The 26,144-nt window shown below is 35.8% G+C and overlaps 1 protein-coding gene across 2 annotated transcripts in view; it reads left to right on the forward strand.

Moving 5' to 3' along the window:
- Window positions 1-26,144, forward strand: part of LOC142976470 (homeotic protein antennapedia-like) — a 193,562-nt gene that overhangs the window by 43,261 nt on the left and 124,157 nt on the right. Inside the window, exon 1 of one of the 2 annotated variants that reach the window (XM_076119853.1) lies at window positions 15,036-15,465. The exons of the other annotated variant lie outside the window; for it this stretch is intronic. The gene's annotated coding sequence lies outside the window, so the exon portion shown is untranslated. Of the gene's footprint in view, window positions 1-15,035; window positions 15,466-26,144 lie in introns of those variants that run through there. 2 annotated transcript variants of the gene reach the window in all.

Raw genomic sequence — 26,144 nt, forward strand, 5'->3', positions numbered from 1 at the left:
TTTTATTCTAAAACGTAAATACCTTGAAAATATCACTGAGAATTTAGTAAAATATTTTCTCTAATTCCTCAGCGTAGCGACAATAATTATTCGCATAGTTGCTACCCACCGCTTTGGAGTCCACTAAAAAATAGAATAAGAATTATTATGATGGAATTTGAGATAAGAAAATGCCATCAAAAACATTCTGTAAAAACCTCAAGTCTCGCCGTTAAAAGTTGTGAGATCTATATAATACCAAGTCGATTAATCTATTTAGTCTCTACTTAAAGGACCTTCTGTCTTAAGTTATTACGTATGTTATTATCATGCCAATTTAAAAAAAAATACCTTTAAAACAAATAGATCGACTTGGTCATCGCAAGAAAACACAAATTCGCCATTAACATTTCAGGAGCATTAACTTCTCGTCGTGCTGTGTAGTGTGATACATACTAATAATCAAATCATGCGATGGCCAGGTCGGTCTATTTGTTTTAAAGGTATTTTTTTTTAAATTGGCATGATAATAACATACGTAATAACTTAAGACAGAAGGTCCTTTAAGTAGAGACTAAATAGATTAATCGACTTGGTATTATATAGATCTCACAACTTTTAACGGCGAGACTTGAGGTTTTTACAGAATGTTTTTGATGGCATTTTATTTTCTACAGAAATAATAATTTAATTCATTAACTGCAAATGTAACCTAGTAATCTTATACATTTATATGGGATTACAAAGTTATTGTTGCAGTTAGTGTATTTAGAAAACTGGACCGAAATTAGAAAATATAAAATTTTTCCCATGATTAAGACACTAAACCCTATTTGTATTCTAAATTTTAAGCTTCTAAGTCTGCTAGAAGTACCTTAGACTTTTGATGATCGGTGAGTCAGTGAGTCAGTGAATCAGTGAGTGACAAAATTCAAAACTTTAACAAGTTGTCATTCTTAAACTACTGGTTCAAATTGACTGAAATTTTAAATATACCGTGTTTATACAATGACTGATTAGTTGCTGAAAATCCAGGCTTCTTGTTTTATCCACTACGAAATTATAGGGGTGTCAAAAATAGCCCGAATTGCTTCGAGAAAAGGATGTTACGGCCGTGCCGCTTTTTTTTTGCTCGACTTGCGGGGGCACTTCCGTGCCCCCAGATCTAAGTTGAAACAAAATTGCGTGATACTTAACACTTACTGAGAAATTTTGTATTGCCGTGTGTTTGCGTTAATCTGCGAGCGTGACTAATCTGCGCGGTCACTTATGTAAGTATGTAAGTATGTAAGCTCAGTGCTCCGTGTGTGTTGTTCTATTACCTAAGTGGTTTTCGAGGAAAGGTGTAGGCGGTACATTTTTTGTAGACCCGCTTGACGCGAGATAACAAAATACGAAAAGTTTAGTTCTACCGTGTACCCACCTCATACAATCTTTTTATGCTTATCTTTCTGTGATTTATGAGTTGTTCGGCGTCCAACAACGGGAAAGAAAGGAGGTATACAAAAGTAATTTATTTTTTACGTTTGTTTTTCTTGTCTTACCATCGGTGCGTGCGGCACTGGCCACGGGGCGAACATGTTTTTGAAGTTGGCATTTTTGAGATGTCGCAATATGATTTATGCCTGACCCCGCGCGTAGGCGGCGCTTACTGCTAAGTCCGATCGGTATTTTCGGCTCTACATAACATAAATCATAATACATAAATAAATCATACATAAACGTCACCTCTTTATTATTGAGATATATTTATGACGCGATTTTTCCCCGAATATGTTGTCACAGTATAAATATCACAAAGTAAACAGACGCAGGTTATGATTAATATCGACTGCAGGTATGTTTGTTTAATTCCCAAAAGTACGATTTTGTCACGCATAATTTATTAATAATATTTTTTCTATAATCTGGTCACAATACACGCGGATGTGTTATTTATGGCAGACCAACGTCAAGACTCAATCTTGCCGGAGTGCACCTTTCACGCGCAAAAAGTATAAATTTCACGTCATAAATCGAAATGTGTCTGTTTACGAAACGGGGTTATTAAGATTCAGAGAAAAAAGTTCACACGCTTTTATTCGCCAAACACGTTGTTCTCTCAATTAAATGTCTTTACCGACCGGACACGACGAACGGAATAATTCATGACGCTACGAGGCAACATGTCACTCGACCAAATTAGAGCCTTGTCATAATGGAGCACTTGTTCCACGGAGCTGATGAGCTCCACGTATGCCCCTGTGCAGAAATGGTAATTACTTAATTAGCTCCGTGCGGGAAAAACAGCTATTCGAATCACGGCCTTTCGTAGTCGTTGTTTCGTGGAAAGCTTACTGTTAGGGTGACAGTATATGTGGTTTATACGTAATTTGTTTAATTGCTACTCACATTAATCCAGACTTTTTTGTTCACAGGTATGTGGTAAAGCTGCTTTCAACCTAAAAGGCCTCGGGTCTCCAAACAAGTAAATATGCTACTTACGATTATAATTGAATTATGTTTTGTCTTTCTGAGAATGCGTATTTCGTAATTACCCAAAGAAGCTTATCTTATTTAGAAATCTTTCAACAGTTGACGTATTTACGATAAAATTACACACAAACTTAACTATTCAAAGATTTATAATATTTAAGACCCACTTTAGGAATCAAAAACATTACATAATTCCATTATTGGTAAATGATTGAAGAACTTATATATCGGCCAAATTTCTTTACGTTGCATACGATGCGGCAACGTTTATTTAAATTCATTCAATATGAGATACGGATTACTAAAATATTTGCTGTACCTACTTGCTCCACATTAAATCAGTGGGCAGCCAAATCGAACCGGTCATAGACGAAGCACTATTGCAACAAAATAACTTAGATAACATTCGCTCTAAATGCACTAACTGAAGCACTCGAGTGGTTACGTCAGTGGGCACGTCAAAGCGCCGCTGGCGGTATCATACAAAAGAGCATGCATTATGGAGATTGCACATGAGCATTGCACATTGCACACATCTAGCCGAGCCAAGTAGCGGACTAAAGCTTTGTTGCCAAAAATCACACGATAAATAACACAAGGGGCAAACTGCATGCATTATAGCCGTACCTTATCTTACTGAATTTGAAGCCAAGAATTGCCCATTAAATATGCATTAAAATTACCTGTCTCGGATGAAAAATAACGGCCACTTTTTAAGCTTTATTATTGGTTGTGTGACAAATTACAGTGTCACGCGTTTAATTAAGTCATTTTGGAGTTAATGTATGTGATTCTGATGGAACAGCCCTTAATAGTCTGTACCGGTGTACCGCCCAAGTGATTCTCGGAGATCTCGTAATTGTAGGAAGTTGGTGGTACGACCGACCTTTCGATACGCATTCAATATTGGATACAGATCTTGACGGTCCTCAAAAACCTCGCCGCCTGACTGTGGCTAATTTTTAACTAAGTTCCCTCTTGTAAAACGATTTTCTTCTCATTTTTAAATGATTTAATGGCTACGCTGAAGAAGTATGTCAAACTAATAGGTATTCATTTTTCGACCCACTTGCAGAGATGATAGAATTTTGCATACAATGACGTCCTTTAACTATGTATGATATACGGTATTTATGCAGTCACCTGCCTCACCATCAATTTGATTAAGTACATTACACTTCATAGAAGTCTATTCGCACCAACTGTTTTACTATTCAGTCAAGTAAAGTCTTTAATAAATACATTTTTCACACAATAAATTATTCCGACAATCAACAATGGCAACAAAACTAGACAAATCGCGCTGCATTTTATCGCGATTACTATAAAATGATAAATATTACAATAAAAGAATCGTAAATCCTGTCTGATTCACGACGTCGATTAAAAAGTGATTGTGCAAACAAACAGACAAACAGCCCTGCATTTTAATATAAAGCTGAGATTAGTAAATTTCAACGTGTACGCTTGGTGACTCGATGCATCACAATAATCGCATTCTGTATACACCGACTCACCATCAATTAGAAAAGTCGCAGGCAGATTGTATAAACAGACATTCGCTCAACTAACGCGGACCTTATATAATTCGGGTTTTTACTTAAAGACAAAGAATTCTAATCGTCACAGTTTCTATTTTAGTTTCCGTTTCGTAACACGGGAAAAACTGATTTCAATTACTCCATATCTAACTTTCCAACATTTCTCTTGGCATTCGAATGGTAGCTCCATAACTCTTTAGCTGTTGACCATTTATCCTTCCACTTGATTTATAAAGTATTAATTAGATGTTTCATCTCGTAATATTTCTTAGTCAAATCGTTGTGTATCATGTATCTTCTTTCTTTGTCCTAGCGTCACATCCGACAACGATAGAGTCGGCCACTAATCCACTTGGATCAGTTTTATTTATTATGTTTTTTTGCCACAATTTAAATAGAAATATGTAGATATAAAGTTAGGTAGTAAAATAAAATTGTTTTTTAACCCGTCGCCGTCAACACTAGCTGGCTATTCTGGCTAAAATGATATCATGTACGAAACAAACTTTTGGTCCATCCATCAGAAAAAATGTTTCGCGGACATGTAACAATAAATAAATTTAATATCATCGTGCGTGTTCCCATGGGACGGCCGGGGCCGGGGCCGGTGGGCAGCCAGGCCGGACGCTGAGTGCCTCCGTGTCAATTCATTGGCAACATCACTGTCTCCGATACTCCCGTTTCCAAGATTGCAACAACATGATGGTGTTACTATTTGTTGATACGCTCTTCGAGACTAGTTTTTTTTGTTTCTATTTGTTTACACTCAGTGCAATTGCAATATGAACATTATCATAAAACATGGTGTACTCAGATGGACCCAATATTTAGTCGATGTAGGTGCTCGTAAGCGTTAGTGTTAGTAGATACCTAAATTATGCTTAGGATAATATCGAAACCTGATTGAGATGGTTCGTAATCAATCTAAAAGCAACATTTTAGCAACCAAAATCCGACAATGTTAAGAAATCTTAACGAAAAAAAACACCAAATTTCGGCAAACATTGATGGGAATATCATAATTAATATTCGATGAACGGCGAATTACATAACCAGAATGATACTGTACATAGATCACACATCACAGAAAACGAACCATTTTGTAACAGTTACACTGAATCTCTCGCTAATCTCGAAGAGTACCGTAGTAGGGGCTCAGCTCATCACCGGCTGCCTGCCAACACAAGCCGTTTGTTATTCTATAGCACACCTCCTCTTGACACCGCACGCATACAACGAATACTCAATGCGGGGAATTCTTAACCCGCTCTTACACAGCGAACATTGACGGATGCCGACTTTATTTTGGCTGATAGATATCTGATAAAAACTACACCATGTTTTGGTTTAAAGTGCTGTATCGAAATCGAAACCGCAGACGTGCGAGCGACATATTGTTGATTTTGATGGTGATGATTATAGTTGATTTTTTGGTGGTAAACTTGGAAATATATTGTCTGACTGTCTGTATGACAGTCCAACCGCAAGATAACAACGATTTTTACGTTAAAAACGATAATGGTCTGTAAACGTTAAGAAAGTTTGCTCGCCATATCAACCAGAAAATTTTACAACAATTCAAAAATCTAAATGACTTGCAATATTCCTAGTTACGTAAAGACAAGACAATTTAATTATTAAGTGCTAAAAAAGACAATACTCTAGCTTCATACTGAAGACTACTTATACAAGCTTTCAACCTTTCAACCCAACGAATTCAATGCCAAATAAACCAAAAAATACATAATATATAAAATATCAAAACATCCCATACTTGGCATCGCTAACGGATCTGGTGCGGTACATAAATATCTCTTGCAGCGTAAAGGTACACGCGTACTGGTCACGTTTTTATCCATTATGGATTATTGCTGGCCACCAAACAACTTGTACCATTATGCCTCTTAAAGCCCTACATAACATGTAAAGTTTCGCTATATAAATGTACTGCTAACTACTTCCCGGTTTAACTAGTGAACCAGTTTCAATTACAGTTTAGCTATCATGAAAGGTTGCGAAGAAATTTATTTATTATTAAAATATACGAGTGCAGTCTATTATCTCAAGAAAACTTGTTAGTTGAATATGTTACAGACTAATGCAACAAATAGGCAGACTGATTGTTCCCTTATTTGATATGATTACGGTAGAAAGGAATTCTTATTTAACAAAAAGAAAGAAGTTTATAACAGGCTGACTATAAAACCTTTTCCTAATTACATAAGAACAGCCATCAAGTAAAAGTACTCAATAAAAATGTAATGAAACAGTAGACACTGAAGAAATTCGAGACTTTTGTCGTAAAATTTTAAGAGTGAGTGAGAGGTTTTAATCGCTAAAAGCTCAGGAAGTATCAATGACACCACATCCGCAGAAATTGGAAATCGTGGGAATGTAAATACGAATACATTAAAACGTTATCTCGACTGTAAAATTATTTTATTTTTATGACAATCGTATATGTCGCGCTAAACTGTTATAGTTTACGAGTTCATTCCGGTTTTGTTGTACACGTGAACGCGGCCAACAGAAAAATGCGTATTTGCCTTCAAAAGCACTTGTTTCCCACGAAAACCTTTTACAGCCTTGAAGACAGGTATATTCTGACGTAAATGATGTTTCAAGGAAGAAACTTAGAAACAAAAACTAAGATTTTTCCTTATTTCAACAAGAAAATTACACCAGCAAATAAATATGTAAATTTTGTAACCACATTTTGAGTGGACAAACATAGCCTTTATCAAATTAACAAACAAAATCCGAAAACAAATTGTCTACTTTATGTCAGCAATAATTTTCCGCGATTAGCAACAAGTAACTCCTTATAAGAGGATTAACATTACAATAAATAAGCGAATCAACTGTAGACATATAACCGCTCAACAAAAACCTATTAACATAACCAACACGTTGATTAGAAAACCCTTTATCTACTTACTTTGCTATTATGTTAATAATACAGATAACATCGATTGATTTATCTGCTATTCGAGTCGATAAATCGAATAGAAGTTTCCAATCGCTAAACATTCTTTCATTCAGCTTTACATCGATAAGTTTGGGTTAAAACCGGTTTTATGAAACGTGTCGTTGAAACTATGCCGATTCGCGATAAAACCTTTACCGTTTATAGAAAAAAAACTATCTTCCGATGTCATTGAACGCATAATGACTATAGAATTTAAAATGGACGGAGGTAAAAAAGGTTATATTCTATACCATATTTAGAAACTTGGTTTACGACAATTTTTGTATTATTTATTTGACTTGTCACCTATATTTTGTGTTCGTTTTATGTCGAAGCATAGATATTGCATGATTTATACCAACGGATTTTGTCTAAGACGGATTTTATCATAATTTTGAGATGAGTCACTTTAACAAGCTTTTATACAATAACTTATTTTAGTAGAAAAGATATAATTTATTATTTAGTTACATACAGTTACTGTATCCTTTATAAAATGGTTTTAAGCTGAAAATCCGTTTACAAACAAATTTAAAAATCAAGCAGAAAAAATCATTTTCTTTTTTAGTTATATAACATAGGTAAGCGGAAAGCGTTTACCATTTATTGGAATCACAGCGCAATTACAAAATAAACCGCGTTTAATAAGGCTAGGCTTTATAATAAATTTTGCATTTACGAGTATTTACAAGCAAGTAAATTGCTTTCGATTAGCTCACTTGACAGTTTATTAATACCTACATGCTGTGGGACATCTTTCATTACATTATAGCTGATGTTAAACCACAGTTTAATACTGGTTAAACAAACAATCTATACTAATATTATAAAGCTGAAGAGTTTGTTTGTTTGTTTGAACGCGCTAAACTCAGGAACTACCGGTCTGATTTGAAAAATTATTTCAGTGTTAGATAGCCCATTTATCGAGGAAGGTTATAGGCTAATAATCGCAAAATCGTCATCACGCTACGACCAATAGGAGCAGAATACCAGTAAAAAATGTTACAAAAACGGGGAAAATTTTGACTCATTCTCTCTTATGTGACGCAAGCGGAGTTGCGCGGGTCAGCTAGTTTTGTTATATTCCTTGTTGAAAAATGTAGTAGTCATAGCTGACTAATTGAAGGACTCGGTGATTTATTCAAAGCTATTTACTTACTGGTTATTGTATATTATATACTTGAATTTAAGCTCTATTACAAAACTTAAGTCAGTTTGAATTTGTGTCGAGAATAATTTTGACATAGATCTGGATTTATGAACATTCCGATTTTACGTAATAATTAGTAGTGAACACTGACAGTTTCAATGATTTTCAAATTTTATATTAACGTTGTATTTTTAGACTTTAATAGTCTCTACCATAGGAATAAACTGAGAACAAGTGATGAGGCGTTTAAGGGAATGCACCCTCATAATATGTATGACACATACAGCTGCGTCCCCAAAACATAACAGAAAATCATATTATTACAAAATCTTTTCACATGGTCACAGACCATAGCTATAAAAGAACGAAATACTGGTAAATTCGCCAGAACATAAAATTGAGAAAAATTATAAATAAGAAAGTTTGTAAAAAAATATGTACGATTGTTACTCTATAACGTAAAACAAGACCAACTGAACGGATTTTAACAAAATTGAGTATCGCACGCCGCACAGATAGATAGTTTATAACCTATTTTAGTTTTTACCCCTGGAATTCTTTTCTTTTCAAAGAAGGTACTAAGCTACCGAAGCTAGTCATAAGGTAAAACAAAAATATACGCAAACAGACGTACTATGAAAACAGGTGTCTAATTAAAAGGCAATAACATCATGATCCCCAATAAGCGACACCGTATAATCGCGACTATTACCGCACCGATCGGATGCCTAATAACAAATAATTTGCGCACAGTAAACACAATAAACCGACCAGTTGGTAGGAAGTCAATAAAATAATAGCGGGTCCAACCCACAATAGCAACGACTGCGGAGTGCAGAGCAAACAATGATGCTCGTAAACAATCTTACTCGTGCACACTGGCGATTCTGCGATTTTGCGATTATTAGTCGGGTATCGTTTTGAATTATGTTTTTGAAGTGGAACTTTGGTGCTTATTGCGGTAAATTGGCTAATGGTGGGTACGTAAAAAGGATAAGTACTTATCTAATTAATGCCCGAATGTACTTTGCTTACAAATACTTTTTTTATGTTGTGTGTTTTTTAAGTAACATAATTTTAAGCTACTTACATGGAAATTAGTTATATCTAGACAAAAAACTATTTAATACGCACTAAGAAATGTAATACTGTTAATTTCATCGTGTGAACTCATTATAAAGTCATAAAGAAATCAGATAAAGAAATATTTTTTATTTGATAATTTTTAAGCAGCACTGAAAAATTATATTTAAATATTAGACAAAATCTAAGATTGCTAGATAACAATAAATATAAAATTAAAAAGAAACTTTATATTTCACACAAATAAAACAATGACACTTTATGCAAATTAAATACGCAGGAATTAATAAACTAACATAAAGTATTTGAAATGTTCCTATCAAGTGGATAACAGATAACTCATAATATGCAAAACATTGGTATAAGTTGCGCGACATGAATTCACGATCGACTAATCGCAGTCGCAGGAGATTTATTTAATTCAGTCGCCCGTCTGTCGGGGTTGCAGTATGAATTGCGTTGAACTTAATACTTTATACTTTGTGGAAGCTCATTGAAAATCAATGGACTTTTACGATTAACAATATTATTGTCGAGACGTGAATTTATTGTTCACTCCTTAGATTGTTTATTGGTTTCTCAAGTTTATGCGTTTTATTGAGCTTTGCCGATAGTGGCGCTTCGTACAACTTAGCTGATTGATTGAGAACTCTATTAGTAATTAAGTAGTACTTTCATAGTTTTAATATACACAGTATATTATTTTTTTCCAAAATGTTAATTAAAGCAAAATCTATGACTCAAAGAAAGAAGGGATCTTATTATACATGTGACAATTAAAACATCAAAGACTATGAAAATACATAAAAAGGGTCTCCAAAGCGAAGAAGAAACGGCAATTTAAAACTATCAAGCAAAAATTTGTACATTCAATACAAACAGACTCAATTGTAACACACTTATTTACTCTAGTTCAAATATATTGACTGTTAATAGAGCCAATTCGACGCGCAAGTTTTTCTAAAAGGAGAGCCAACTCAACTAAATATAATTCAATTCGATCTGATATTGTATCCGGCCGCAGAACACAACCTTGGGAATATATAAACGCCGCGGGTCGAGGGATCATGAAATATAGTGAACAAATAATAAAATCATCAAACATCCGTATCGACATTTTAAAATTACAGTCGTGACTTTCATTCTAAGACGTCGAAAGCTTACGGCGATGTATTATTTAAAGCCGAGGCGCGAGTTCCATAAATCATTTAACTGTCTCACACTACAATCGTATCGATTATATTTTAAAGAATAATGCGTTACTGAATAAGAACCTAATTGCGTGTACCGACAAAAAACTAAAGTAGCACAACATAACAGAGACGTGAAGGGTTAAAAGACAATTTTATGAAGTGTTTCACTAATTATAATCGCGCTGAAATACCGGGTAATTAATCTTATTTGTTCGTGCCGGGTGCAATTAACATCGGAATTAGGTGAAACTGGTTGTCGCTGACATGAAGTTGTAAGAAGTCGAGCTTTTAAAAATCCTGTTCTCATTACCGATTCAGCGAAGTGCAAAAGCTGACGCGAAAACAATCGTTTATTAATAAAGGCGACAGCAAAACATCGGTTCGAGTCGGAATAAATCGGAAATGAAAATGCCGATTGTCCTTATAGTGCATTAGGGGCACGTACGAGGTCCGAACGGAGCTCGTCAGTTCGAACAGTTCTTTTACCGGTCCGCGTAGGGTTGACAACGCCTCGGGCGCACTCCTCACTTCGTTTCTTACACAATACGAGTACCATTGCATTTCTAACGCGTAAGATATCGTTTTTTCCTGAATCTTTAAACAGGTTATGAAGGCAAGGAAAGGGACAATGATTTCATTGTAGAGATTGTGCAATAAACGTTGCGTCGGAAATAGCAATTATAACTGTTAGATAACATCTTGCAAATATGCCTATTTTTTTTTAGCAGCGTTTATACTTTGAACACAGGTGTAAAAATACGCATGCAATAATTAAATATGTAAACCAAACTTGTTTTCCTCATACATATTTTTCTTTAAAGGATGTAAAAGAGCCATCCAACATTCATGAGTATCAGATCTCTTGTTGATCTGCAGATCAATTATGTTTTATGTAATATTTTTTACAACTTTCATAATATACAGGTTTTCATTAAACAATCGCCAATTATTCTGTCATTTATAAAAGTATTGGCAATCCTGGTCAACCCTGTGGTCGCGGCCGAAAATCCGATATTCAATAATTGTTGAACGGGTACCTACGTAAGCTTAATGTCTTCATCAATAACTGATAATTTATGTACAGCACGATCGCTACAAGACGAAATTGCGGCCGCCGGCTCCCCTTTGTAATCAGTGCAGAATTATAAAGCCATTGCAACACCGCAGGGCCAGCTTGCCGTGTTATTATAAAAGTTATATCTCAATGAATGTACTGAATGATTGTGTTTTTAATCGAACGGAAATATGTATGAAGTGAACACAAACATAAAACAGTCAGGTACACAGCAGCACGTAAACTCATTCAATTCTGAAACACGTCTAAATAAAGCTTCCGTTGTGAAAATTAACACGAGAATTGAGAAAGCATAAATGCAAACGAATTAAATGGAGTTAGTAGCCATTAATTTGCTTGTTTAGCCATAAATACAACGTAAAATATGTGTTGATCGAAATGATTGAACTCTTTCATCAAACTTATGCAAGCGCAAACTAAAAATATTTTAACAGGTCTTTAACAGTTTATTGTATAAGACATTGATAAATCATAGTAGATCGCGTACGAAACGTCTTAAAATAAACGCATTTGCCTCCCAAAGTACACTGACGAACTTGATGGATGTCTATCATTAGCTGGCGGGTGCATGGCTCTTGTTTACTGAAGATAAGCGCAGTATTCGGCCTCTTGAAAATTTTCGGTGGCTATTTCGAACGAGCTCTTTTATTAGTTTTAAAAAAGGTCGTTTAGATTACAACCGCGTTGGAGGGTTGGGTGGCTTATTGGCCTTTGAAATATTAGGTGGTGGGATTAATGGCACTCGCGAGAAATATTGTACTTATTATGAAGTATCGCCTTCTATATTTTTTGTAGAAAGTCTCACGTATTTCTTCTTTAAACATTTTCGCACTTAAAGCTTTTACACTTTTTCATTTAGTGTTTACATTATTATAATAAAATTAAACGTGTTGTATAGGACAGGTCTACGATATTATAAATCAGTGGATGTTTATTTTCTTTTCTGTGTATTAATTTAACATTACTCTATGTAAGAGCACATGATGTTTTATACCCATAAATCTGCAAGGAACTAAATAAACATAGCAAATAGCCATTACATTTAAATATAAGCGCTGTTACCGGTGACCTAACAATACACGTTCAGTACCACGCTATCTACCTGTATATAATCGTGTAGGTTATGCATACCGGTCCAGAAATAAACCTAAACCGGGCCCGCCGTAATATCTTCATCAAGAGGTGTGTTCAATCGATTATACCGCTGTACCTTACCAGCTATATGTATACAGTGTACAGAGTGTACAGCCTACCGAGAGATATTGAGCGTTGTTTGATTTTTATTTGCCAAATGCTACGAGGCATAAACGAGGTTGAACGTTCTGTATCTCAAATGCGTGAAATGTATTGAATATCCTTTTATTTGGCTCAGCTCTCGATATCACTTCTCGATGTTTGTTCGTACAAACATATTCGAATGGATTCTCATGAACGCGATAAAGATGTCGCAATATGAACATTAATTAATCTCAAGAGTAAATCAAACTTGTGTTTTTACGACTTAATAATATGTTACCAACATAATATCACAGTCCAATCAACTTGATTAAATTACTTTTTTAATGAAGTAGGTAAGCATGAAAGTAATTCGTGGTATGATGATATCTAAATCTTTTCATTACTAAAATAAATGCGGAACAAATAGTAATCAAAACAGTAGTTTTGTCTCGATGATCACAAATTATACGTTGCTACTGCAACTAGTAGCGCACAAACATCATGTTACTATTAAATTCGCGAGTTAATAATTCATTTTGTTTCATTTCACCAAATTATAATGCAAGTATCAAATTTAATATACAAAACGGTGCAGGCATTAATTAAAAATCTAGCAAACATTCAGAGCGTGTATAGCGAAAGCCTTTAATCAATGCGCTACGCGCAACCGCGAAGCGAATCGTCGACTCATGCGTCTCTCGCTTTAGTATGTAGATGAGCTTAATTCTCTCGCATCCACTCAGAGTATGTTAAACACTCATCGGTGGTATTTTTAATGTGAACTCTCCTTCCAGATCCCGAGATAAACAGTAAAAATTACACCATTTTAAAGCATTTCTCTCTCGGCCGCAGTTTGTCATTTAGCACACCCTTAATATCGATGCCAGTGCCAGATAGCCTCGTGTTTATGTCGCTTAAATTAAATTGCCTGTGTTGATTATTGTGACACGGCTTTTTGTATGTGCTGAAATTTATTTCGCTCCATATTTTATATAGTGTGGACTTAGCTTTATTTTCTGGCCTTAAGTTTAACGGCACGTTTCAAATTATATCGTTCCGAGCATAGAATTAATTGTTGCTTACAGAAGAGCTCCGCGGCCCGTGCTGTGCGGCGCGCCGGGGTTAACGCTGCGTTAATGTAATGATTCTGTCATAAAAATCAATATAAACACAATAACATTCTATAAGAGCAGCCACGATTTAACTTAACGTCTTCATTAGGGCGCGCACGACCTCCTGGTCGCGGACTCGCGGTGCAATTTTCGACTCGGCTCGATCCTCAGTCGCGTCCATAATTTGCGTTGTTCGGGTCCCGATTTGTCGGTCGGCTCCGCAATTCTGAAAGCGCTGGCCCAACAATTTCCAAGAGGTCTTGTCGGGCAATTTTCGTACGCGAACGATTGGTGCACTCGCGATATTCGAGGTGCCCGAGTCCCACGTCGTAATTGAGGCTTGAGGCAGGTCGCAATTTTAAAATTTACCGTGATTGAGTGTTCAACTTTTATTGCTGTGAAACTTAAAAGCTTTTAAATTTACGTACGACGCCAGTAATTTTAGCGAGAGATTCATTAAATTGTTGTTTAAAACAATGAATACATCGATAAGGTTGCAATTTTTGTAATAAATTTTAAAAGTTCCAGACTCGTTCCATATCGATAATCAGGTAGAAATTAATAGCCGACAAAGGTAACATGAACAAAAAATAAAATTGCGGATGTGGCTAATCCAAATATTAGGACCTGAGGGTTCGCAAGAAAACTAAAAAACTTTCAATTTTCCCTGCGCTATATTGCGTATTCTTTTCAAACCTGCGGCTAATGCTCTAATTATCTGCGTTGAATAAAAAACCATGCCACAGTTTACTATAAGGGTCAGGTTTTTTTTATATAGGAGCATAATTGTACAACCTGAGCCCGCGCATAGAACAGTACAACAAAATGATTTATGTGCACTGGCTAGTTAATTGTATTTTTCTCCCAAAAAACGTGGGGCATTATCTCCCGGCGGTCGACAGGTAACAAATCTTGCTTTTTAAATATTATTACTCATCGTATTCGATTTGGGAACGAGCTCGCTACGAATGCTTTATCACCACCTACTCGGCATCCCGCGGCTCACGATTCTTTGGTCCCCCTAAACTTTATTCAAATGCGACACACATTCGTCTATCTGTCTCAGTCGCACGCGCTGCGATTAGTCGCCCGCCGAATATATCCGTCTCGTACTTCACTAAAATAGACTGTGCCCAAGCGCAAAGTGTTCGTGTCAAAACTTTTGTATAGAGTCGGATAATGGCTTACGAAATTTTTCCCCTACCTCGTGACTTTTTTTTACAGTCGAGCTTGTATGCTGGGGTCGTGAAGTTGTGTAAAAATATTCTGGATCGGTTGATGCGGTGTTTTGTCGTAGCGTAGTAGGTTCCGTGTAAATATCGAGCAGATGCCTTCTCCGCTCTATGTGAGTACAGAACACGACTCTGTAATAGTATGGACAACAGTGTCAGTTGTAAATAAGGATTTGTATAGGCCATACGTATCGAAGTAGTGTACGCGCTCCGATACGCGCCTAATCATTTGATACGAACTTAATCGAGTCCAAGTTCAAGATTATACCTTTAATTAATTATTGTTTTTAATTTATTGTGATTCATATATAAACATTAATGAATTTATTTAATATTTATTGGTGTTGATAGTGATATACAAGATTGTTTGTTGGTGTTTAGTGTCATCGTTGATCCAATTAAGTGATTCTATCAAGAATTAAAAGGATTTTTGTTGATTGTGAGTATCAATCAAGTTTTAATTATTTTTATTCAATTGTTTTTATTTTTTATTGTTACTTTTAAACTTTTTGAAAACTTTTTATCAACTTTCAAAAGTTTTATATAACCAAATAAGTTTGTAGGTTTTAAACGGGTATTATTCAATGAGACATTAGTTATTATTTTCGCTAATCGGAACTTCAATAGTTGTAATATTAATGACTATACGATTACAATATTTTCTATATAAACTTATAAAGTTAGTTATAGTAACTTTTCTACTGCACAATTCATAAAAGTTAATATAATCTATTGTTACAAATATACGAATACAAATGTTGCGGCGTAACACAAACTCTTTAAAGACCGTCGAGCGGAATGCATCGCGATAAAAGATGTCATCCCGATCCTCAGACCTAAAGGCGAAATCAAACCATATTGATATCGGCTGATCATTCGATAACCAATCTTAACTCAACCTGTCAAAGTTCAAAATAGTTCGCTCACACCAAAGGGTCGAATTACTTTTTTTATCAAAGAACCGAAACAAAAGTTCAGACCTAGCTTTGGGAATTCATAAAATCAAAGCTCCATCCGAATCGTTTTGTTATTCCCCGAATTCGTGCTCTTTTGTTTTTATGAAACATTTTTCATTAAGTATCATTTTAGTAAGCTCTGTGTGAGTCGGCGGAGTCACGCTTCGTGTTCACCTGAAAGCAATGTTCGTACGAGCACTTATGTACTCCTCACTTCACCAACAAAATAAAAGGCGCTCACGATATTGCCAGCACCTGAACTGAATTCAGTACTTTTATCACTTAGGTATTTTTGTCAGCGACTTCCTCAGATAGCGGAGCTCTCACAGCCGCGAGGAAATGAAATTCTTATCGTGCTTCTGTAGAAAGAAGCTCACTTCTCTTATCCGCACAGGAAATATATCGGGGGGAAGCCGAGCCGCTTGCAATAACCAGCATCTGATTGCCGAAAGGAATCATGGGGAAATCTCTGGATCGAGCTAAAAATGTATCGCAGCAAATATTCGGGGAAGATTGAATGGAATTGATTGAAAACATTCTTATTGAAACTGAAAATCATGATGGTACATTTTTAAACACGTGAGAACTATTTATGTGACACTACAATTTTAAGTGTTAATTGAACAATTGGAAACCTTTGATAATAATCCAATGCTGAATCATGAAGTAGACTAAATAAATGACGTGAAAACGTGAACACAACAAGCACCGCGTTTATTATTGTCATGCAAAGCGACTCGATTACATACGAAATCACAGAATGCGTTCGAAAATTTTCAACAATGATGTCCTCTTTTTCATTCTGACGCTACAGAAAATTTACGAGCGGTCCCCGCGAGCGAGCATTTCGTGCCTGATGTTTCTAAAAATGTGTCAAACTTTTTACAAACTTCTTTCATTTAGCTGCGTCCGGCCTTCCTCTTTAGCCTTGCGAGTTTTTATTTCTATTGTTTATTTTTTAGTCTCTATTGAAATGTCGCCAGGGCAAAGGATTCTCGGCAACACTAAAAACTGGGCACCCTGTGACTGAACGAAATTTCTCTTTTTAAAATGTCCTTTTGTACAAGTGCCTTTGCGTTGTCACTTGTTATCTATTGTTAATTTTTTGAGACGTCATTATAAAAAGCGACCTTGGAAAGGTTAGAACAAAAGTTTGTTAAAAAATACTTTGATCATAAAAACAAGCACTCAGTTTTGAAACTTTTTAATTCACGGTATAATTGATTTTACATCGTGAAAAGACTAAAGCTAAAATAAATTGTCACATGTGATCGTCCTTACTAACTCGGTTCTAATCTCAAAACGTGGTTTAAAATTCTTCCAACTAGATCTAAATTCAACATGTGACTAACGCCTATCGGGCATTCAGTTCACATAAACTTCATTCGCAGTAATCCTATATACAGGAAGGCTTTCAAATCGCTGCGGGGTTCGATCGTCTTATTATTTGTTTGTTGTTTTATCAAGGTTCGCAAACCGCTTTGCATAATCGGTTTATTTAGAACTTACAAAGTGTCCCTCGATGATTTCTTTGGCTTGAAGAAACCGGTCTTCACTCAGATGTTTGCGTTTTAATAATATATAAGTGATATTTTACATAATTGATTTCCTTACCCACGGTTTCTGAGTACATTTAGCGGTAGTTTATCTAATCAATAGAGATTTTTTATATGAGTTTAAACGCTATTAAATAGATAAACTACCGCTAAATGTACCTCAGAAAACGGGAGTTAGTCGTTTATATATTTTATAGAACAGATCTTTGTTTTTAATTTTACTTGAATTGAAGAAACATGCTGTGAATCAATAATCTATATTGAATTCTTGTTCTATCGAAGAAATTGCAACGGCTGATAGAGAGAAATGTGTCATACTACACGTGGGCGAAGACTAACAAACTGCAATAACTTATATTCTATTGAAATAGACTGGTTAATATTATAAATAATAGGATTACTATAATTCAAATAAAGGAACGGTTTGATTGAAATCAGATATTAAAACAACAATAAATTAGACAACGGATTTAAGATTTGCATTTCTGATTAATTTAACGATAGCGTTATTCATTCAACTTTTATGTTTTATAGTATTTTGTACAAGAATTATAAAATTATAAAACCGAGTTACATTACATTTAAATTAAAAAACAAATAAATATTATTCATAATCCATTTATTTTTTCAAACTGGCTGTTATATTCTTATTTCAAATGTAAAACAGAAGTATAAAAATAAAAACAAAAGTTTTTAAAAATAAAATCTGTCAGAAAAATACATAGTTCCTTGTTAAAATGTTAATATACAGATTTATAATATAATATTTATTTGAAGTGTTTATTTACTCATTGATTCTTAAAATTCATAAACGTGACTTCGCTTTATTCTAAGTTTTGACGTCTCCAATAAACTTCCAACTTGATTATCTTGTTGAACTGTATTGAATCCATAATGAACGAACTCGGATTGATATTATATAGACGATAAATTATCACAGATTTCAATGTTCTTACATAATAAGTATTATATTTGATTAAAATATTTGTCTATAATTCGATTGGAAAACTAAATCTATACTAATATTATAAAGCTGAAGAGTTTGTTTGTTTGAACGCGCTTATCTCAGGAACTACTGGTGCGAATTGAAAAATAATTTTAGTGTTGGATAGCCAAAGGCTATAGGCTATATAACATCACGCTACAACCAACAGGAGCAGAGTACCAGCATAAAATGTTACAAAAACGGCCCATTCTCTCTTGTGTGACGCAAGCGAAGTTGCGCGGGTCAGCTATGTTTTATGTTATTAGTCTAATGTTATTACTTAGCATTATTATTGGACTGTCGGATAAATTTTGATGGCAAAAGCTTGAGGTAGACGTGATTTTATGTTTAAGTTTACCATTATTAACAAGAATATTTTAGTAAGAATTTGATACTTAATGGCATAAAAATGAAACTCTAATGTTTTAGAATGTGAAATATTAAATTTCATTATAAAAATATGAGTGTTAAGTAACACAAATAAACTATAAAATCACACGGCTCCAACGTTTGATTTAAATTAGATAAGATTTGTTTGTGAAACTAAGAATCAGAAGTTACCTTACCTACCTATATTTTCTTAGTATTTGATATTAAATTACCCATGTAACTCTACTAGTCGGAACTGAGCATTTCTACCTTATGAGTACAACATAAGTTAAATAAAATATCTTTGTTGAAAGAGTCTATATAAAGAGTCAAATAAAAAAATTATGTTGTACCTAGACATTAAAAAGCAACATAGAAAACGAATCATAGATAATGTTATAATGTAATTTAATAATGGCAAGGACTATTAAAACAGTTCTGTCATTAGCAAATTCTGACGACATTTTTAATACCCCCTTCAGTACATATACTTAATAATCATTTGTTACTATAAAATTATATAGAATAACGAAACAAGTAGGTGAAAATGGATAATAAACAATTTCGCTCAGCTCTAACACCGTACGGCCAACGCCGGGGGCGAGACTTGTTATAGGGAATAGATTCTATGGCAGATACGCCTGTAATCATCTAGGCTACTGCTACAATCGTAGGCTGTATCGAAGGTAAACATGAAAATGTAGAATACTGGCTATTTTGTGCGGTTCCGTTAGCTCTCACGTGTAATGTGGTCAAAAAATTAGGGATTGATTGTTTTTTTTTTGGTAACGGGTCTTCAACTGTTTAGCTTTTCAGGTTTGGTCGTCAAAATGTAAAAGAAAAAATCACATGGAACATGACACAAACAACTGATTAAGCAGTTTATATAACAGTGATTTGGTCACTATAATAGAAGTATTTTTTTTGTTTGATGAAAACTAGCATTATTATTTATATGAAAGTAGTTTATTTTGCTGTAAGTAGTAGGTAAGCATCTTGGTAGCATATTGGTAGGTAAGCATCCATATACTTGTGATTAAATTTATCCTTATTTATTTGTTATATCACATTAACAAAGACCTAAATCATACAAGGTTAAACAGAGCATACAACCTACTTACCTACACTTAGCAATTAATATTAATGTACATTCAAACCGCAAACACTACCTGTGTTGAATTACAATTTTAGGTGTTATCTCATTCAGATACAATGACATTTCTTTAAACAATGTAGTTTTTAAATTTTAAACCGTTTTGATAACGGCTATAGAGTAATGTCAATACAGTTCAACCGATGTCCAAAATATTATTATAATTTCGCTAATTCTTTGGTCTTGGGTAGTATACGACTGCTGAAGAGATCTCGGGTTCGATATCTGGTTCCGGAAAATTCGGTCTTTTCTAATTTATAATAGATATTCTCAATAGTAGCTCGGAGTAAGTTAACGTGGTCGGTATATGACAATAGGCTCACTCCCTATTACATGGGACTAACATTGTAGATGCCGAAACAAAAATGTACCTATGCCACTGCCTACACCTTTTGGTATACAAACTAGACTTTATATAAGTAGTTTTAGCTCAATGATACTTTTGATTGAATTACTTATATTTTATAAGCAGGTGAAAACGACCAAGTTATAAACAAATAACGTTTAACTTAATAAAAAACTTGATAAAACATTCTTGCTCGTAATTTTAGTAAAGAATACTTACTTGCGTATACGCAGCAACTAAGTTTAATTAATTTACTATATGAAATTCTTCCCTTTGTCCACACAATACACCTGTTGTATATTTTATAGATAAGAGAATATACAAGGATTATTTATAATTGTCTATTAAAGCCCCTAATTAGGCGGCGACGCCCACTTCCTACTAACCTTTTGATAAAAGATAGATAAGGTTTTGGTCACTTCAAATATTTTAATAGCACTTTGTATATATTAAGAAATGTATATAAAAATATTTTGCTAAGAACTTCGGTAGATAATAGTACAGTCTAACAACTTAGTAGTAAGCCTTGTATGCAAGGTTTACGGCCGGCAGAGGTAAATAAAATTTAGAATTTAGAACATCAGTGACCCGTAGGCTCATGCAGCTGACAGTTTGATACAGTTACTTCATTTTGGAAATACACACAATTCTTGATTATAATCGTGCGTGTTAAGGCTTTCTACTAAGTTGTCGGACTATAGTATGCTAACTTTTAAACAGTTATGTTGCTAGTTTTAAACTGTCAAAACATAATCAGGTTTTAGTCATTTATGGCTAATTATATAATTTTATGATATCTATTAAGATGATGTTATTGAATTCTAAATATAGAATACGCTTATCATTATTGATGTGTAAATATTAGGCATTCTATTACCATAAAAATACGGTTTACATAATAATCAGTTATTTAAAGCAGTATTATAGAAAATTCAACAGTTCTATGTGTTATTTAAACCTTTCGGTTATGTTATTATAAGTTAGTGAGTACTAAACAGTCTCATTTTACTCAATTGTGAGTAAAATAATAAATAATAAAATAATCTCATTTTTGTGAGTCCGGGCGCCGGTGAGGCCGGTTGCGAACTGCTGAAGGAGCTCACCGCTCTGATTAACTTGATGCTCTCCGGCGGTGTGGCCGGTGCCGTCGTTGACGTTTTGTATGGCGCCAATTTATGCGCCCTGCGAAAGTCGGATGGCGGCATTCGCCCCATCGCCGTCGGGTGTACCTATCGGCGTATGGCAGCAAAAATTGGTTGTAAATTTTATAAAGAACATTTGGCTTCAAAATTCCAGCCCCTTCAACTCGGTTTCGGATCAAAAGGGGGCTGTGAGGCTGCCATACACGCGCTGAGGACGTACCTTCGCTGCAGTGAAGGTGAGGTCATCCTAAAGGTTGACCTAAAGAATGCCTTCAATTCTGTGAATCGGGACACTCTGTTGACACAGGCAAAATTAGAAACACCTAAATTATTTAAATTTCTTTGGCAATGTTATCGGCACCCTTCTAAATTACTCTTTAAGGATAATCTTTTGGAGTCTTCAGTAGGCTGTCAACAGGGTGACCCTCTTGGACCGGTCATTTTTAGCTTGGCTATTAACCCCATTATTCGGCGTCTAAATTCAAAATTTAACGTTTGGTATTTGGATGATGGTACTCTTGGGGGCGATGTAGATACCGTTTTTAATGATTTGGCTTTCCTAAAAAATGAATTCAAACGAATTGGTTTAGAACTTAATTCAAATAAATGCGAAATTTTTTTTAATAACTTACCAGACAAATCTTTGGCTTTTTCTAAATTCACTACTTTGGCTCCTAATTTGAAAATTATGCAACAAAACTCTCTTCGCCTCCTTGGGTCCCCTATTTTAGAAGATGGTTTTGAACCTTTTATAGAGGAAAAAATTCAAAATTTTAATGAAATTTCGGAACGCCTCATCAAAATTAATATTCATTCTGCATTTACTATCATTCGGTTTTGTCTTTTCGTCCCAAAATTTACACATGCCCTTAGAGCTTCGCCTTTTTGGAAAATCTCGGTTCCACTTCTCAAAATTGATGATATCATTAGAAATACACTCACCAAAATTCTCAATGTGGCCTTGGACGACCGTGCATGGCTTCAGGCTTCCTTGCCTATTCGTTTAGGAGGCCTCGGCGTCCGCAAAATTTCAGATGTTAGTTTGCCTGCGTTCCTGTCCTCGGTCCACGGCACGGAAGAATTGACCAGGAAAATTTTAGCTCCTACACTGGTTAATTCTGAAGTGTCGTGTAAGACCGATGCCATGAACGCCTGGAAAATGGCCGCTCCAAACACGGATTTACCTCGAAACTTGTTCTCTCAGAGACAGTGGGACGCGCCGCTCAGCAGTTTGATTAAGGAAAATATTTTATTAACATCTTCCACTTCTGCTGAGCGTGCTCGCCTTCTGGCTGTGGGAGAATGGGAATCGGGGCTTTGGCTTCAGGCTCTCCCTTCATTTAACGTAGGTACCATGCTCGATGATACCACGTTCCGCATCGCCACATGTCTTCGTTTAGGAGCCTCGTGTGTTTCTCCGCATCGTTGTCACTGCGGGGAAGCTGTCGGCGAGCTCGGGCACCATGGTCTATCATGTAATAAGAGTGCGGGTCGTTTCCCGCGTCACGCCCACCTAAACGACATAATTCGCCGGTCTCTTGCCACCGCGGGTGTTCCAGCTCTATTAGAACCCAATGGGCTGGCGCGCGACGATGGGAAGAGGCCGGACGGTATGTCGTTGTTGCCTTGGAGTATGGGCAGGCCCTTGGTTTGGGATGCAACCTGTGTCGACACCTTGGCGCCTTCCCATATTCCAGGTACGGTGGGCGTTGCGGGCGCTGCTGCCGCATCAGCAGAAAACCTCAAGCGGCGCAAATATAGTAACATTATTGGTAATTACGTATTTGTGCCGTTTGGGGTTGAAACCTTGGGACCGTGGGGCCCGAGTGCTCGTAGTCTCTACCGAGAGATTGCGAAGCGTCTCGTCGATGCTACGCGTGACCAGAATGCTGGCCTTTACTTTGGTCAAAGAATTAGCATTGCCATCCAACGTGGCAATGCTGCCAGCATTCTGGGTACGTTACCAGTCGACGATGGTGAGGAGAAATTCTACGACGCGTGACGCACTCCTTTTGTATCCATATTTTATATTGTAAATATATTGTATAATTGTAAGTATGTAAATATTTTGTTTTTTTAAATTATTTCTAGTTTAGTTTAGTTTTTAAAAGTTATTCACTGCTAAAAAACTATTTCGGTAGGTATCTTATTAGATATCAGACACCGCGAAGGTGTGTTAGACAAGTTTATGTGCATGTGTCGCAATAAACTTTATTGAGTTATGGACGATACTGTCGAACACGAAAATACATATCATAAAATAGACACGTCGAATTAGCCTCCACACAAATGGAAAAACCAACTCCACACTAACAAACTTATGCTAATTACAAAACTATACAAAACTTTGATATTTTTTTAAAAGACAACCAAAGGTGTTCATATTTCGTCGATCGAACTTCGAATATAGAGGCGCGTAGGCGCACAAGAATTAGCCGGTGTGTAAAAAGATTTTAATCTGTCCCGAATGTGGGCAGTGACTTATAGTTTTTTTCTATTATAAATTTTGCTTTCCAACTCGAATATATCAACTAATGAGGTTAGATCTGACTGTCCAGGGAAACTCGGTTTTCTTAACGCACTCGCAACCCGGAACGTAAATCAAAGTGACACGGTGCGTTAGTTAATTAATAGGATTTCACGCTTTGAGCTCTGGGCTTAATTTAATAGGTAAGTTATATATGAGTCTGTCAATTAAAATTTCATGGAATAGTTAAATTATGTAATAAAATTTTGGTACGGTGCTTCGTTGGATTCGCTTCTAGGTGCATGTTACCTGCCTATGTATTGGGTGTAAGGTAGGGTGCACACAGGCGCGCGGCCACAGCTGCCTGCCGCGTTAACTGACAGCTTTTAGATTAGGGCTCCAGGGCCCCCCGCCCCCCCGCACCGCTGGGCCCCTCCCAAATTGAGAGCTCCGTGCCGTGCCGCCTAAATTAGTAACGGTTACCAAATTGCTTTTTAATTTCGTGTCCGTTATTAAGTAGATATTTTGGAGCAACCGCGCTTTTTGCGCCCGTCGTGTAATCGTGAAATTGTGAGAGTCCTTTAACATTTTTTTGACTTGCAATTTTACTTAAAAGAATTTCATACAAATGTAATTAGGTATCACTTCATTATAGTAGTCAAGTTTAATTCCTCAGTTGTAAATAATCAACGAAATGTGTTTAAAATACAAAAGCTTTAGAATGAACGTAGCTTATTATCATTATTATTATTCATTACAAACGTCTGTATAAACATTATGAAGCAATAAAACAAACGGGCCGGTTCAATATTGAGTTACAAGTAACAAGAACAACGGGCGGACATTGAGAAATCTTTCATCTCATCTGTATCGATGCCCGGCAGTTATTCATTGTATGTGTGTTTTTTGTTTCGGTTTTTTTTCGATGAACCGTGCCCCAGGGCGCGCCGGCCCCGGCCCTGCCCTAGTCGCGAGTTTCGTGGCCCAACCCTAATTTTAATGGCTGCTTACTTCGTCACATCCGGGTAACTAAATATGGAACACGCTTTTGTTTTACGACGTATCAAGACGATTAGAAAAATAAAGTAAATTGCTTTTGCTGTACATTGCTCTTAATGTATTATTTATAATTTATGCATAAAGTTAATAAGTACGCAGGGTTAATGCAACCTCCGGCGATTATCAACGTGTTGATTAGTAGGCGTGTCTAATTGCGATAATTAAACTGCTATAAATCAATTACTTCTACGTAATTTTGTTGAATTTATGTGTCCGTGGAACGCTTTCAGCATTCTATGGCTTTTGTGTTCCTAGAATAACACCTATAAAATGTACAATTGCTATACTTTAGAATTTTTTATGCGCCTTATCAAGCCAATTCGTTTATTCATTAAGATAAATGTAAGTACTCCACGCAATTTCTCAACAGCTAACATAACTTTTCACTTCAAATAAAAAGTACGGTCTACGTCTACTAATTAGGTATATAGGTATTTCATTAATAGGTCCTTTATTGGACATAGCAGGGCCCATTTATCTTTCGTGTCATATACCTCGTTATTGCCCCTGACAAAATTCTGTTTAATTAATGGTATATCGGTAGTCTAATAAATATGTATTAACTACTCGAAATAATAATAGAGTTTTAGCGATTTCCATATTATTCACACATCGGTATTAAGAGTAATTCTATTATAGTCTAATACATTTTCCCGCATAAATTAATTAATCCGAGTCAGATTGGATTCCTGTGTTCGAAGCGTATTAATACAAACTATAAGTCATCGGGCTGCAGTCGCGGCGAACCCTATCCCGCAAGCTGATGCATGAATTACGAGTGCGTCGGTCGGACGGGTCTCACCGACCCCGCCGTGTCGGATCGACCGACGCTTTTTGTTATATTCAACCCGTAATTGCTGAAAAGTTTTCACGCCGTTGCGCTGGTCACGCGTATTTTATTACTATGAAATTGAATTATTTATGACGCAATGCCCGACAGAGCGTCCATTGTGCGTGGTACACGTCGGCTGCTGAATTTTAATATTCGAATTATTATATTTTCGCTCCCATAAAGGGGAATTGCCGCGATTAGTATTGTCCAAATCTGGGCGATACTCGTCACAAAATGACATATCAGCGCGGAG

This window comes from Anticarsia gemmatalis, chromosome 11, assembly GCF_050436995.1.
Source record: "Anticarsia gemmatalis isolate Benzon Research Colony breed Stoneville strain chromosome 11, ilAntGemm2 primary, whole genome shotgun sequence".
NCBI lineage: Eukaryota > Metazoa > Arthropoda > Insecta > Lepidoptera > Erebidae > Anticarsia > Anticarsia gemmatalis.